General features: G+C 37.7%; 1 protein-coding gene and 1 long non-coding RNA gene across 2 annotated transcripts in view; one reads left to right on the top strand and one right to left on the bottom strand.

Annotated features, from left to right (window-relative positions):
- LOC137290780 (protein turtle homolog A-like) overlaps window positions 1-15,681 on the top strand; it is a 328,654-nt gene that overhangs the window by 209,471 nt on the left and 103,502 nt on the right. The window lies entirely within an intron of this gene.
- LOC137290792 (uncharacterized) lies at window positions 2,430-4,359 on the bottom strand. Its single transcript, XR_010957232.1, has 4 exons — window positions 4,330-4,359; window positions 3,373-3,441; window positions 3,104-3,205; window positions 2,430-2,525 (listed from the first exon to the last, which is right to left on the bottom strand). It is a non-coding gene; the product is annotated as an uncharacterized lncRNA (long non-coding RNA).

The following is a 15,681-nucleotide window of genomic DNA, read 5'->3' as shown; positions in this document are numbered from 1 at the left end:
CCGCATCCTGAATCAACCATTGACAATTAGTGTAATGAAATCCATGAAAAACTCTGCTGTTCTGAAATATGTTAGTAGCAAGAGCGAAGAAGCCATTGTTTGAGATTCTGCTTAGGAGAAAAAACACATTGAAAGTGTTGCCACTCAAATTTGACTTGCAGTTGGTTTCAAATTTCTGTTTTTTCAAATTAAAATGTTATTGTGAGAAAATTACCCTGATTTTCCAGTGCGACAGTGGCACTTTTTTTCAACGTATTTGACCTTACTTTCCATGTAGGGTAGAAAAACATCTTCATGTGAGAATTAGGAAAGATCTCAGGCAATGAGTGGGATCATACTCTTATATAACACTAGATTTATTGCAAAGTACGTGGACATTTTCTGTGAAATATTTTCCTTGAACATTGAGAAAGCAGAGCTGCCATCGTCCACATAATCCAAGAAATGGGGAAGCGCATCCAATATGATCCTCATGAGTGATCAATGGTGTGATCTCGTGTGTTCAAAGCAAGGCCCTGTTTGATTCCGAGGAATCAGACCCAATGTGGGGAAGATTGTAGGGTAGGGCGGCAGTGATTGCACGCTATCGAACACAGGAATCAATATAGGCCACTAGGTCCGTCCTATCTCTACATGGTGGGACAATTATGAACTAGTCGCTCGTTTATATTCATAGTTCTAATCTATCAATAATTGAGCCATTGCAAGAAATAAGGAAATAAATCAAACACCTTTACGGCAGCCAGAACGTTGTGCCAAGGAAGGGTGTCCAATGTTTTCGTAATTATCACCATGATCTCTTAGAAAACATGGTGGCCAGACTTGTTGGATGCGATGGTCTTTCTTCAAGAATCAGCTTGTCTTTGATTGGATGATTATGGTCAGCTGACGTACAGGGCATTGAACAGTATATGTGTTGAAAGTTATAAACTGTTATTCCCAGTTTCATCAATATCTTAAATGTCTGGGAAATGTTTCTGGGACCAGTGTTTCACAGTCCAGTGTAGTTAATGTAGTTAATGGTTTTACAAACCAGCAGAAGATTGCTTCAAACTTAGTTTGTTTCAGTTTCTTATTGGTTTTTTTTTGTTACACTCATGGCCATGATGGGGGATGATGGAGTAGCCTAGGGGTTAAGGTGTTTGCTTGTTAGGCTGAAGACCTTGGTCCAAATCTCCATTTTGGTACAGTGTGTGAGGCTCATATCTCATGTCCGCTGCTGTGATATTGCTGGAATATTGCAATAAGTGTTGTAAAACTAAACTTACTTGCTGCCTTAACATTGCTGGAGTATTGTTAAAGATTAGTGTCAAACTCACTCACTAACTTGATCTAATGAATTTTCACTCCATTTCTGTTCTGTTTGAACAGTCTTGATTAATATGTAGTGGATGAATATATCATTATTTCATTGATGATTGGAGTTGATTGGAATGATTGTAAAATCTTACACGTTATAGTGAGGTTATTACATGTTTGAGAGAGGTTATTATACATGTGGTAATGAAATTATTAACACATTAGTGACCCTTGTACATATGGTATAGGGAGGTTATTAAACATGTTATTGTGCTAACACATATTAAAATGAAGTCATACATTTTACACAGATGTAACAATTTGCTCAAACAGGCCTGAACAGAATCATGAAGCATTCAAACAAATTTTAAAATGCTTCACAGCAAAAATAAGCTGGTTTCCGGAACACTGAAACCGAGAGGAAACGTCATGGAAACCAACATTTCCAGTTGGTTTCCAGGGAGTTCCCTATAGTTTCATTGTGGTTTCCATGCAACTGAAACTGCACCATTTCAGGATGGTTTCCAGTTCGTTTCATTACCCACTCCTCCAAGCGGGATCCAGTTGGTTTCCATGTATGAGTTTATTGTAGGTTTCAACCTGGTTTCCATGTATGAGTTTATTGTAGGTTTCAACCTGGTTTCCAGGTATGAGTTTAATGCAGGTTTCAACCTGGTTTCCATGTATGAGTTTATTGTAGGTTTCAACCTGGTTTCCAGGTATGAGTTTATTGCAGGTTTCAACCTGGTTTCCATGTATGAGTTTATTGTAGGTTTCAACCTGGTTTCCGTGTTGTAGTTTCCAACCTAGTTTAATACCTAGTTTCCATGTCCTGAAACTTGCTCGTGTCGGCCCTTTACCCGGTCCTCCGGAAAAGATGTTGTTTCATGTCTCACATGTAGCAAATCAGGTATTTTATACAATTGCATAATGGTAAAAGGCTTCAGGATGACAAACAACAGAATAAAACATAAATTCATTAAAAGTTTATTTATATTCAACAATATGTTTGTAAACAAATAATATGGGGACTATTCAAGTTAGCAAAGCAAGGGAACAATTAGCAGTGAGTACAGAATATGTTTCTTAAACACACTGTAGACCAGCCCATATCACTTGGCTTCCTAGTTTGAAAAATGTTAGCTCTTTCCCCAAGAGAGGAAGAACTGTGTGCTTCTTCTCCTCCGGCCAGTCAATCGTTTCACAGCCTTCCTCCTTTCCAGCTTCTGAAATTTAGAAAACAAACTATCAGTACAAACAAGCATTCGTCTACGATATCCATGGCTAGAGAAAAGAAAACGGTCAAACATTGCGTGAGGTGAAATACACTGAACCCCATGTCCGATAAGCGAAGAGATCAAAAAGTATAAACTGAGCATTTGATATCAAAAGTTTCAATCGTAGAACAGCTTATTGTTATATGATAGAGTGCAGAGACATGAAGATATTCGCCTTTGAAAGCCATAATTTATTTTCTGAATGTTACTTACAATGCACATTATGAGTATAGAACTACGATTTATCCGTTATTGTGAAAAGACATGTTTTCTTAACCAATAATGTGGAGTCATTCATCCAGACAAGCTATGAATATGGGGTCACAAGCAAACGCTGCAGCATAATGTGCTGCATAATATTTTTAAGCTGTATTTTTCAAAGGATAAATTGCACTTTTTAAACAGTGTTCATTTTGAAATTCCTTGAATGTACATAGAAAGAATCCAAATTAACTTGATATTTTAAAGGTTTCCTTAAAATGTTTAATCACTGCAAGATGTAAAATGACTAGAATACGTTTACTTACTCTGAACTTTTTGCCTTTCCTTGCGTACAAGCCGTGGGCCTCCGCTTTCCCCACACCTTCTTAAGTGATCCATCTTGTTCATCCAAACCCATCAAAAAGCTTCTGAAAGGAGACATGTGCATGATGCATAACTATAAGTGAAACATGTTTCCAGTTGGAGGTTACAAGAATAGTGACATGCGCCATGCATTCTTACTGATTCCTAAGATTTACATTATTTGGTTTTGTTGTATGTACATTATGTACTGGACGGTTCAGGTTATACATACCTTTTGTATGTCAAAATGAGTTGGTCCTGACTGCCTTCTTCAGTTTTTCCAACACTGCCCTCCATTATGCTGGAAACGTAGAAATGCATCGATTAAAAATAGTCAGGAACTTGTCACATTGCACTCTTGATAACAATAAAGTGTCGAATAAAAACAATAAATATGAATTTGCAAAGTGTAGAATATGCTAGATGAAAAGAATCCAGGTCAGCAAATTCATATACTATTTTGGGTTGGCAATCCATCATTGTATACCCATATATTCTTTATATCAAAAACTCTTCGTAACCTTTTCTGTGGGACTAACACAATCCACATTTCTTCATTCAGAGTTCGTTAAATCTTGATGTGATAAGCATAACACTACTTACAACAGATGGCAAATCTAAATTATCTCATAAATCAATAATATAAAAATATTCAATATTAGTTTGAAAACATTGTGAAATTTCAATTTTGAAATTTCACTCAAACAATGCACCAAATCTGGTCAGAGAATCCCTAACCTATAAATGCAAAATGACACACTATCCCCGACTACATTGTTTTCAAAAGTGCAAATATGAAAAGCAATATGAAAAGGATTTGTTAAATAAATATTCGCATTTATAAATACGTTTGAAGTTATTTTGAGTCGTAACAAGCACATAAGCAATAATATACTAGAGATATTTGTGATTTATTTTTTTCTTGCAAAGATGATTTTTCATTCATTAACACATTGAACCATATTAATCGTGTGTGAACTGATCCAAATCACAGTAATATTGAGTTTTTGAATTAACCGAGTGCTGAGTGAAGGAAGCCATACATCTCTCTTGCTAAGAATTCGACACGCCTTTGTTTACCGAGGTCCATCAAGTCTAAAATTTCATATGTATTGTAGTAGTTACTTATTTACGTTAAACATTACGAATAACATGTGCTATTGCTTATTTCAAGAAAATAACACTGTACCTGACCAGATCGTGGAATGTTCCTTTTCTCCCGCTGCGATCGATGACTGCTGCTGTTCTCAATTTTTCAAGTATCCGATTCTCCAAAGCTTCTATTGTAAATCTCATTGCCAGTCTCTTGAATCAGATAACACGGGCAAACGTAGGAATACTGCACTGTGTTGACTTCCTTGTCGTCGTTACTGGACATACCGGGTGAGAACTGCTTTCAAAATGGTCGTCTCAAAACAACTTGGGATCAAGTGACAAAATGGCGGCAACCGTGCGTAGGGGCATTGTGGGTAAAAAGAAATACCTGATCCTTTTTCGATTGGCAGGCACGAAATCCTTCTCTGACCCAATTTGGATGTGATTTTAAGACAAAGACTGAAAACCACCACTTCAGTACATAAAACTGTTGCTTTTATAAAATGTCACGAGTTCGCGTGCCCATGGATTACCGGTTCATTACTTCCGGTTTTGTCTGTCAACGCCTGACTCAGGTATGTTCTATTGTTTTTACAGCTTAGCTAATTTTGATAATAGGAGCCTGTTAAGTGGGGACTGCCCCAATGAAGCCGACACACGAACCCCGACACACTAATGACCTGACACTGATTAGTTGTCAAGTATTTGAACTCAGTGTCAAAGTATGCCAACTATAAATGCTTTTAACGCTAAACTTTACGCACTGCCTCAGTTTATTGTATAATTCACGGATATTCTGCATAAATAGCATCTTACGCACTGCCTCAGTTTATTGTATAATTCACGTATATTCTGCATAAATAGCATCATGTAAGTACCGAACTGACAATTGTTTTAATGACTTATACTAATCTTCCTAAATGCTTATACTCTTTCACATTCCCAGGAGTTGGCAGTCTATAGCCTGTTTTTTATATATTGCATCATTTACCTTTTAATTATTAATATATATCTGAACTATTGCTATTGCTAAAGTGGCTTTAATTTTATTTATTTTTATACAATATATTTACCGAAAGGAATACAAGCCCGTACACAACTCAATGATCCAATAAGTTATAATTAATATATAATAAAAGTTTGAGCAATGTTTCTATGCAGAGTCAACTCACCTTTTATTCTTGTATATAGATATCACTGTTTTATTATTTCTTTTCAAATAAAGAAAGCGTATGATTCTCAATTTGACAAAGCAGACAACCGAAACCTGGACTTGCCCCATTCATCCCAATCTAGAGAAACAGAACTAAATGTGCCTCGCGCACATAGCTGGGCAAAGGCCATTTATAGCCATTCGTCCTTTCACCATTTGCATGTTTAGTACGGTTATTGTGAAGTTTGTGTACATGGTAGTTGGAATATGATGCTTCATTACATTACAAGAATGTGAAGGAAAAAAAGTGTATAGTTTGTTCTTGTATCATCAGTTTGAAGCCACATTTAATATTGTGATATCCAAAGAATGATGCAATTTACTTTTGTTGTGTTGTTCATCTAAGCAATGATACGAATCTACTATTCCTTCCCAGGGCACATTCAGATTGAATTATAACACCTCGTGAAAGCTAAGTCAGGAATGGAAACCAACACATGACCATAGCTTCGTGTCAGTTTCCATCACTGGAGCTTAGAGTATCCATTATGGATTCTATTTGGAAACTAGGTCACCCAGTTTTACTGAATGGATACCAACTGAATGTCAGGATGGTAAACAATTACACATTTTATGTTACTTAGTTCAAAACAGCAATGGAAACCAACATGAAACTACATTTTCTACTGTTATGTTGGTTTCCATTTAGTGAGATCTGAGAGTTGCAAATTCCAGGTATGGAAACCAACAAGAAACCCCCGAACTTAGTTTCATTTTGGTTTCCATTTACAGGAATACCAAAATCACATTTCCAAAATGGAATCTAGTTGGAAACTCAGTTAGTGAGTTTCAGGGAATGGAAACCAACTGGATTCCGCAATTACCCACATTACGGATGGTTTCCAGTTTTCTGGAAACCAAGTCATTTTTGTAGTGCTTCTCTTTCACTTCCAGATTTCCTTTAACAATGCTGTTAATAAAACTACACTTGTCATCAACTCTGTGGTTACACAGCAATGATTTAGGAAATTGTTATTTATAATTCACATCAATGTCATTTAATTCCTCTCTGCTTTAAGCTAAACGGGGGAAATTAAGATTAACAGCTACATTATTAAGTTGTTCAAGTTTAACACAGTGTATCAACTGCAATTAGATCGTGTAGAACCTGTTAACAATGTGATCAAGCCAGTTTATGTCTTCTCTTCACAGATGCCATTTAGATAGACTGATAACATCTTATTAATTGGAAGTGATACCTCCAGGTAATTCATTACGATTAAAGTCAACGTCTATATGATCGTTACTTCTCTACAAGTGGTCATTCAATAACTATAGAAGCGTGAGCTGGAAAATTCATCATGTGTGTTCACAGCTGAATTAGGCCAATGGTGATAGAACATTGCCTGGTCTTTCCATAACCCTCAGTGTGAGATGGTTAACAGACTCGGGGTGAAATCAGGGATGGAAGTAGTTGGAATTATTGTCCTCTCTTTTGTCCATTTCTTACATATATTCATAATTTATATGTACCCACTTCTGCAGTTTTTGCACATTTGGACCTGTGAAGATCAGGAGTAGAATAAGGTCTCTAACAACCCATCCTTGTCTTAAAAGGCCAGCGATCAATACATTGTCCCTATTGCTCATCTATCATCCATCCATCCATCAACCTATCCTTCAAATCCATTCCACATCCACCAACCCACCCATCCTCATGTAACACCCATCCATCTACCAACCCATTCATCCCTCTGTCCATGGTTCAAGGGTATAGTTATTAACAATGGTCATTCATTTGATAATATGAAATGACTATGGTCTATTCACAGTGTCATGGTTAAATTCGATGGTGCTCGTATTTCTAGTTGGACAAACAATCTCATCTTAATCTCCATCAGGACGTGATTGGATTGGTCGTAAACTTGTCCCACATATCACACAAGGACAAGTCATTAAGAAGTGTTTAGGATCTACTGTCATGGGTCACAACTTGGAGCTCAAGGCAGGCAGATTGGGTGGCACAGTGGGTACAGAGTTGTGTCCCTTGTCAGGATCTGAGTGTTGGTTCTGATGTCAGTGGCTTCATCCATTGGTATTTGATGTCTTTTGATTGTTTTTGTTATCAGCCAACAACAAATTTTACCTGTTTTGTATTCTTTGGATGCAAGTGTTAAATATCTTCTCTAGATCATTTTAATCACGTCTGTAATTCTTGTAAACCATTCAAGGCAATATGTCTCATTTCTACAACCAATGAAAGTTTAGGTCAGTACATTCAGCTGAAGCTGACTAGTCATGCTACATTCCACGATTGCATTGTGGGAATGTACACATTGCAAACATTACCGTGTCTCCGTAAAATTTTGAGTCGAACTATTGTGCATTTTATCCGTCGGAAAACATAAACATAATGTTTCCACCAGTGATGTTAGCTGTGTGATGCAACTGCAAACGAAGAAACAGGATGCAATGAAGCAGTTTACTGTGGGAGGCTGTACGAGGCAATGGCAACTGACATCCATTGTGACATCAGTTACATTGTGATGTAATGCAAGAAAGTTCCATTATGAGGGGGCAGACTGGAATGGCGCAGTGACGTCAACACATTGTGATGTAATGCAAAAAGTGCTCGTTATTGTCTGATAAAGTATTGTCGGCGCCTTTGATCTTTCACCGAAGCATCTTAGAATATTTAATAACAACTTTTTCATTCATGTTAACCATACCCGGAGTAGACGAGGTCTACAGCAACCCATGCTTGTCATATGAGGTGACTAACGGAATTGGGTCAGGCTCTCTGACATGGTTGACACATGACATTGGTTCTCAGTTGTGCAGATCGATGCTCATGCTGTTGATCACTGGAGTGTCTGGACCAGACTTGATTATTTACAGAGTGTCACCATATAGCAGGAATATTTCTAGTGTGGTGTAAAACTAAACTCACTCACTCACTCACTCACTCACTCACTCACTCACTCATATTAACCAGTTATTCAATACATTGCTTTTTATGTGTTTGTTGATTGTTTATAGCAATTTCATGGTAGTCTGTACAAAATTTAGTCAGGGATTGACATAACAGTCATCAATCAATGCCCTGGTGACATGATGACATGGATAAAACAATCCCATTAGTTCATCACGGGTTTCAGGATTTACTGTGAAACTTAAACATTTTTTAAAGATCTTATCTTTGTTATAGCAATTGATGGCAGATACGTGTTTGTGTTTTTAAATTTAAATGCTCTTTGATAATATTTACAAACCGAAACAGCTTGTGATAGCCAAATGAGGACGTGAGTACCAGCATTCCTGATGAAGACTCTTCTTTCAGAGAAGATGATACATCTTCAGAATTGACCGTAACTGTCTCCCACAAGCATGGACGGTCGCTTTCACCCTAATCTCAAGAAATGAATGTCTTCTATATCACCTTGATGAAAATACTCCGTTGGAATAATCATTGTCGATTTTATGTCGGTGAAAACATTTAATGAAATAAGCTTTGTCAGGTTCAAGTCGATGACAACAGAGGTTGTGCCATTCCTCACTGGGTTAATTTTGAAAAAAGCGCAGGCGTTATCAGCTTCATTAATTTCTTGTTTGAAAAGAAATTGTGAAAATTAGCGTTGTTTATTTCCTAATGATGAAAAAAGTTCAATTTGTGGCATCGTTTCTCATAGCTGTGGAATTGTATTTTTTAAAGAATATTCTGAAAAATGGTTAACATCGAAATTGTCATTGGGATTCAATGGAGCCTTATCTTATGCAGAAAGGGTCCTCTTCAGATTGTGCTAAGGAAAAGTTTGAAGGAGTGGTTAGCTCATGGTCAGAGTGTCAATGTTATATAATGTGTTGCTGTCAGAAAATGTGTTGCAGTCAGATATTGTGTCAGTCAGATAATATGTCAGGCTGTCTGAATCAGATAGTGTGTCTTATAATATGTTGCAGTCAGATAATGTGTCAGTCAGATAATGTGTCAGTCAGATAATGTGTCAGAATCAGAGTGTCTAATCAGATAATGTTTTGCAGTCTGTTTCTGTATCAGTCAAACAACGTGTCAGAGTATTTAGTCAGATAATGTGTCAGTCAGAGTGTCTAGTCTGACAATGTATTAGTCAGAGTGTCTAGTCAGATAATGTGTCAGTCAGAGCGTCTAGTCAGATCATGTGACAGTCAGAGTGTCTAGTCAGATAATGTGTTGTAGTCAGAGTGTCTAGTCAGATAATGTGCTGTAGTCAGAGTATCTAGTCAGATAATGTGTTGTAGTCAGATAAAGAGCCAGCCATGTACCAGTACATGTCTAAGTGGCTTTCCTCTGTTTGCCAAACCTATAACAGTAAAGACATATAAACTATCGCAGCTTTGAGGGAAAGGCAAGGAAATTAGATCACACCAAACTGCTTGTGCCAGACATAACAAAAACAAAACCCATGCCTTCTATGTCAGACAATAGCAGAACATCCTTGTTGTCCTGTCAGTGACCTTCATCAGTCCTTCACTTAAAAAAAAATCAAATTTCCCAGCCAACAAATCTGTTTGTCCCGGTTTTATGACAAAGTGTTAAGAGAGCATGACAGAGATAGAGAAGAAATATCACCTCCTCCCGAGATGACACTTATCTTTTCAGACACATTTAAGACTCTATGTATTTTAAGTTTCCATGGTAACAAAATTTTGAAAATTTTACTGGGAGCAGTAGATTGATTTGCTGTGAAAATGATGAAGCTTAAACCATCCTAAAGTGCTACAGTTTGACAGTATCAGATTCAGCAGCTGACGGATGGATGGATGCATTGGAGGACACTGGTATACAGCATGCAATAATCACAGTTGCTCTTCTTTAAGGATGTAGTGCTAGAAGGTGGAGGAGACCCCCTCTGCTACTGTATTGATGAGGTACATGCAGGCTGACCTTCAGCTTACTGCTTAATCTATTACCTGACTGTTGGAGATTCCAGTGTTTAATAGCTGCATGCTACACATTGCTTAGTACCCTAGCCTGGGTGAACAAGTTTCGCTACCAAATATTATGAGCTCTCAACACTGAGTGTTTGTTGTTTGCACTCAGCAACAGTCCAGCTGTATGGCAGTGGTCTGTAAAAAATCAGGTCTGGACCAGACAATCCAGTGATCAACATTATCAGCACTGATCTTTGCAGTTGGGATATGATGACATATGTCATCCAGGTCAGTGATCCTGAACACTAGGTTCCGTTAGTCGCTCTTCTGACAAGCATGGGTTGCTGGAGACCAATTTTAGCGTGGATGTTTAAGATTCTCTGACATTACCTGTATTCATGACAGGTAAAAGTGTCTCCCTTATAGCCACTGTACAACAGATGTTCCTCGATTTGTAGGGTTGTGATATCATGAGCATCTCTCCATCTAATGTAAAAGATGACAACTTGGCACAGGTGTTCGTATCTGCTCATGGTCAGTCCAACATTTGGGGCGGTGCAATAGCTTAGTGGTTAAAGCTTTGGCTTGTCATGCAGAAGGCACAGTCTCAATTCCCTACATGGGTACAATGTGGTGTCCCCTGCTTTGATATTGCTGGAATACAGTCAGGCCCCGTTAGTCCAGACCTGACAATCCGATTCCCACGATATCCGAACACTAACTAGCTGTAACCAATCTTGTTTACGATGTAAACTCATTACCTGTTGATTCAATAATCTGGTGCTTCACTCTCTGTATCCGGATGTTAATCAGCGGTAACAGATTAGCTAATTACACATAGTTTTGCTTCATTAATCCGGCGGTACATCAAAAAGGTTGGGATAATCCCTTCACACCATGAGCCCCGTTCAGTGGCATTCGTTAAGTGACACTTCCGAGTCGAAGATGTCGTTAGTTTGTGATTTTTGTCAATTATTAGGTCTCACTTTTGGTTAGTTGGAGTAATACCTGTCATGCTTACTTCCTGTATAAAACAGTGATCATGTCAAAATGAGATCAGCTGACACTTGTCAGTCCCACCCTTAGGCGTAAAAGATGTGAAATTACGGCCGCACAAAAAAAAATAGAAATTTGTAGATACAAAGAGAAAACCCTAAAGCCAGTTTTGATCTTATGTGTAAACGTTTTGGCCAAGAATTCAGACATTCTATCGGCAAGAGCACAATTTCGGACATCAGATATGATTTGTGACTGGCTACAATCATTTGACAGACAGATGCAATCACGTGGTTGACACGTGATCTTACTTTGTGACAATGCTCCAAGTCACAAGTGTGCCAATGTCAAACTGACCAACATGAAAGTTAATTTCTTGTCCCCAAACACCACATCGCACATTCAGCCAATGGATGCTGGCATCATGAGAACTTTCAAGGCCCACTACAAGAAATATCTCGTCAAGCATTTCATCCATTGTGCTGACTGGCCACAGATGCTTAGTCTCCGAGAAGCACTGAGAAAACTGCCTCGTCCGAAGTAAAAAGCTCTACCATTCAGAACTGTTACCATCATGTAGATTTCTTTCACAAGTGAGTTTTGTGTATGTATTATCTATCGAGACATGATTGTATGCATTGATTGGTTATTATATGAATATTCAAGTTGTTATGTCTATAAACTGTAATAAAGTCTTTTGAAATTTGTTCATATGTTCTTGTATTGCCATATCAAAGGGAAATAACTCTACTGTAGTTGTATTCATAAAAGTTCGTTTCCGTAGTCCGTACATTTCACTATCCGAAAGTTTTTGATGAAAAACAGAAGTGTCCGGATTAACAGGGCCTGACTGTATTGCTAGAAGTGGCATAAAACCATGCTCCTTCACTTCAACGTGAAGATCATGGTGAGAAGTCAGGGATTAAAAAATCCCATCACCAGATGCCCTGGACAAGTCAGTTTTAAGTTCGGGCAATCAAATAATGATATCTTACCTGTCTGTGGGCTGCTAGATAATTTCTTGATACTAGATACTAGATAATACCATGTTGTTGTTTTTTTGTTGTTTTTTTGTCATAATTACATCATCATGATTGTGTTGTAAAAATCAGGGCAAGCGAAAACTTAGTCAAGACAAGTTACTTTCATGGAGTCACTTGGTTAGTGGCCTTTAAAGAAAAATTTAACCTCTGGAATTGTTCGTACCAAACCCATACTTGTCAAGAAACTGACTGGATCATGTGGCTTGATTAACGCATGTCATCTATCCCAACTGTGCAAACTGATGCTCATGCTGTTGATCACTGAATTGTCTGGTCCAGACTTAATTATTTACGGTCTGCCACCATATTGCTAATACCAGCGTTAAACTAAGCTCACTCACTCACTGCAAGATCTGTACTTGGTCGGTTGCAGATTTCAGAACTTTTGGGGAATGATTTACTTTAGTTTGTTGAAGTGGTACCCACAAGACTGTTGACATCTAATTCTCCCGATACAGGATCAGATGAGGAGCCATACAACACATGACGGAATTTATATTTTAAAATTTGATAATTAAATTAATAAACTCAGTGGTTACTGACATGTTTTTCTAACCGTGATAAAATTAACTAATAATTTCCTGTTGAATATTAATTTTGTTATGGTTTCTGTTTTTTATGATCCCTGAGATAGCTGTTTTCTTCAAGAACCTGGATGGGATTTTTTGTGTATTAATCTTTGTGATAAGCAAAATCTAACTCATCCACAGATAACCATGACATCATAGCTTCGCATGCACACAGCATTACACTAATACAATATTTCATCCCTTATGAAATGAACAAGTTATTGCTGTAATTAAATTTTGAAATACCGGGGGTAATGCTTTGAAATTAGTTTCTTGAGCGAGTCAAAATTGAACATCTCTTCCATAATTTTTCAACCAAATAGCGACAGTTCTGACAGCAAACTGTACATATTGATTTATATTACATTAAACAAAACAAATATCAAATGTAAACGACTTTTCGTTTCATTGACAAATAGCAACCAAATGCCACGTTTGAAATACACATGAAGATTAATGTTGAAAGTTTATTGACATTAATCATTTATATACCTTTTTTCATATGGTAGCTGATTCTCACTTTTGTTACTCCATATCTCGATGCATTTTGATCCTTCCTCATTTTTTTTTTGTGCACTCGTATCTCTTTCTTCCTACATCTCCCTGTCTCTCTCCCTCTCTGTCTTCTCTCCTAATGTTCTTTCTCATTTCCCTGTCTTTTTCTTTTTTTCACTTTCTCTTTTTCTCCCATCTATCAAGATGTCAAAAATGTTTAATGTAATTTTTATTAAATCAAGAAACATTAGTCTTGATCTGATTTGATTATACCTGTAAAAACAGGAAATGTTTATGACTGAGAGCCATATTCATGTTGTGGAAGGTTTGTCCATGAAATGAGACACCCTGAGATTAATTCTCCAAGCAATCTTGTGATGCTGCATTCAAGTGTACCCCAGGCTACTTGTCATGGACGGAGGCTACATGTTGAACTGCATCATGGGAAATTGATGCATGACCAGCAAATGCTGACCACTGTGCTAACAAGCCTGAGTTCACTGACATCGTCATCATCATCATCATCAGCAGCAGCAGCAGCAGCAGCATCTTCCTGCTAATTACACCTATCCCGTCAGTAGTATTTTCTTTCAATAATTTATAGTCGACCAACTCGGGGGGGATAGTTGGTGTTCATTATAAGACGCTAACTTTATGACGGGACATTAATACAAGGGGGTACGCCTGTGTGTGTAAATCTGGTAAATTACCTCCTAGTTTCCGCTGTGGGGCTATACCCCTCTGTGTGCAGCACCAGTGGCGGCATCAACCCCTTTATTGAAGCAACATCAGCATTTTATGACTGGCTAGGCTTTATGATTTGGGCTAATGAAGCGAGCAAAATGTTGGGTCATTTGTGATTGAGTCGGTCACTTCTTGTCTGTGAGCCCTGGTGGATTTATGAAAGCAATCATAGCTAGATTCTGACAGAGAATTCCTCATCCAAGATCTGAGGGAGGCACAAGATTTAGGTACGGGAACATGGGTATGGCTGTCAGGATGTGTTAGTCAGGAGTGTTAGGAGACCAAGGGGGATAAGAAGGGTATACTTCATGGATATTATGATGTGACAATTCAGTAAAGGTGAGGTTCTTAGGCAAGAGTGACTCTTGCTGGACAACAGTGTAAGAGAAACTTCACTACGTAATAAAATAAAGAGTTGTCATACAGAAAGTATCATACTTGCTTGACAACGGTGTAAGAACCTATACCAGCACTTTTCATCACCCTTTCTTGTTTTACGGGTCTGCTAGCTGTATTTTTCAAGTATATGGAAATAAATAGAAATATTTTGTTGCCAATTAAATTCCTTATGTTAAGATATATGGGAGCGAGACTGTGACTATGCAAGACAGCTTGTTGGACACTAGAACACTGGTATCTGTTCCCAGAGACCTTATACTGAATCATTTAACAATATTTGTGTTCAGAGTGCTTCGAGCACTTCAATGAGTATGAACGTGAAAAAATTGCCCTTTGAAAACTCATGTGAGTTTTTGCTTTGTCTGGTATTTTTATCCCCATGGCATGTGATGCGGGGGGATATAGTTGACGGCTTGTCTGTCCGCCTGTCCATCTGTCCGTCCATCTGTAATCATTTTGTTTCTGGAGCATAACTCAGAACCTGTTACATATTTGTAGACCAAAATTGCTAGATATAATAATCTCAACCTATAGTTGTGCCTTTTGCTATTTACACAGTTTGGGCATTTTTATTTTATTTTATTTTTTTTCCATGGAACATTTTGGTGTTAGTCTAATGGTGGGGTGGACTTTGTTTCCAGAGCACAACTCAAAAACCGCTCAATATTTTTCTTCAGGACTTGGTAGATATGTATGGCAGACTCCAAAGTGGTGCCTTTTGCTATTTACAGGTTTTTGTGATTTATTATTTTTTCGGTTTCCATGGAAACGTTTTGGAGTTCATCTCAAAATGGAGGGATGGGCTTTATTTCCGGAGCAGAACTCAGAAACTGTTCAGTATTTTTCTGCAAAACTGGTTACATACATCAGTCAGAACCTAAAGTGGTGCTTTTTGGTACTTACAGGTTTTTGTGATACATTATTTTCTTGGTTTCCATGGAAATGATTCGGACTTTATCTCAAAGGTGAGAAGTGTGTTTCTCATCTCAAAAGCACATCTCAAAAGGTTCCTAATATTTGTCAGCAAAACTTGGTAGATATATATGGCAGCCCCCAACATGGTGCCTTTTGCTATTTACATTTTTTTGTTATTTATAATTTTCTGGGTTTCCATGGAAATGCTTCGCACTTAGTCTCAA

Source organism: Haliotis asinina, chromosome 1, assembly GCF_037392515.1.
Source record: "Haliotis asinina isolate JCU_RB_2024 chromosome 1, JCU_Hal_asi_v2, whole genome shotgun sequence".
NCBI classification, from domain to species: domain Eukaryota; kingdom Metazoa; phylum Mollusca; class Gastropoda; order Lepetellida; family Haliotidae; genus Haliotis; species Haliotis asinina.
This window is presented reverse-complemented; position numbering and strand designations above follow the sequence as displayed.